Here is a 1,901-nt window from a genome sequence, read left to right on the forward strand (position 1 = left end):
CACTGCATTTTAATCACGATCTGCACGGGCAGTTGTTTTTGATTTGATTTAGATAAATTTTAGGATTTAAAACAAAAACAGAATGGTCTGACTTTAGGTGTTATTTATATTTATTTGCTACATAAAACATCTGCGCGAAACAATAGCAGGTCTGAATGAGACGCACTCTCTGACAGCAGGTGGCACTAGTGATAAAGATCTTGGGTTGGCGACCACTGGATTAGTATATCCGAAACCTCAGTATTCATAAAAGAGTGGGCGAGAAGTTCCTGGATGTCCTACTGCTTCAGTCCAGATTCTGAAGTGTTCATCGATGGACACTTTTCAATCCCAGAAGCACACGCGAGAGGATACGTCATCATCGAACGTGAAGGAGAACAGCGACGAGGGTGTTTACAAATGTGAGTATTATAAATCAGAAACACGGTTCCTTGTGTTAAAATCATATTTGTTGAGCTATTGTATAGTAAACAATTGTAACGTTACAGTATATTTGTGATTTTTCTGTAAAAACACTGTTTATTATGTATAACGAACACGGGAGCTCATGCACGTCTGAATTGTACGTCTGAGTGAATTTACGTAAACCATATACATCTTAAAGATGATTACTAAATGTCTATTTAATATGAGACAGGAAAATGTTCTAAAAGAATTGCAGATGAGCACATCACAACATGAACAGACATCTGAGTGAGTGATGTATGTTGACTTACAGTGCTCTTATTACAGGGACCTTAATCCCATTGCAGCAACCTGGAGTAAAGAGCCTTGTTCAAGGACACACTGGTGGGGATGACTGCAGAGATCGAACCAGCAACCTTCTGCTCACCAGTGCAGTGCTTTAGCCCACTACACCACAAAAGTAAAGAAGCTGTTTCAAAAATTAGCATGTAATTGTAAACGTATAATGCAGTTTGGCAAGAAATGGAATGGAAATTGTCATGGTTACTTTTATGTATTCTTTTACTCGTTTATTCGTGTTTTCTGTTGTTGTCAGTAAATAAAATATAATTGTTTTATTAACATATGCATTAATTCATTACTTGACTGAAATTGAGATGTATTCACCTTGGCTGTGTTTGTCTAGTAGTGTGTAGTCATGCATAGCTATGGTATATGAAAAAGCAAATTACATTTTGCTAGTTTTACTAAAAAATATAATTAATTATTGGTCAGCGTTTTTTAATATTATTGTTCATAAGTGTTGGGCTAGCAATGCATTCTGGGGTAATCTTAATGTCTAAGTAGTAATACTTACATTTTTCGAGTGTAAAAGGCGAGATCTTCTAGCAGCTGATCGACGTCTCCTTTGTGCAGATATTACAAACGCTGAGGAAAACTGTACTAGGTAGTGTTGTGGAGTTACTGATGCTATGAGGTGTTTGTGCACCTGTCCCTCTTATGTTCTTTTTTATTATTACTGCAGAACTTATAATTACATCCAAGCTCAGGGAAAGATGGTAGTATCTATAACAATGAACAATCATAATGACAAAGAAAACAACTATAATGGGTTTGCATACATCATAGTATGAGATTTTATACAGAGGGGGAAAAAATGAAATATCTTTGAATAATCATAAAATTCATATAATCATAATGCATTAAAAATTGCATTTGTTTTTGTTATTTATAAGCCTCAGGGATGAAACGAGACAGACATTCAACAAGAAAAAGGAAAATAAAGGAGATATAAGACAGTTTTGCGTGTGGATGAACAATTTTGCACTTAAAATAAAGAAATTAGTAACATATTCAAGAAATAACGATTTAGTTTTTTCGTAATAAAAAATAATATCTTTATGTATGGGATACTGTCATTCTCCATAGTGCCTGTAGGTGGCACTACCACGTTAGTAATTATTAGTAGTTGTGTTCCTTTAAATAAAGCAAGTGAA

The sequence above is a fragment of the Sinocyclocheilus rhinocerous genome, unplaced genomic scaffold (assembly GCF_001515625.1).
Source record: "Sinocyclocheilus rhinocerous isolate Xijiao unplaced genomic scaffold, SAMN03320098_v1.1 scaffold4304, whole genome shotgun sequence".
NCBI classification, from domain to species: Eukaryota; Metazoa; Chordata; class Actinopteri; order Cypriniformes; family Cyprinidae; genus Sinocyclocheilus; species Sinocyclocheilus rhinocerous.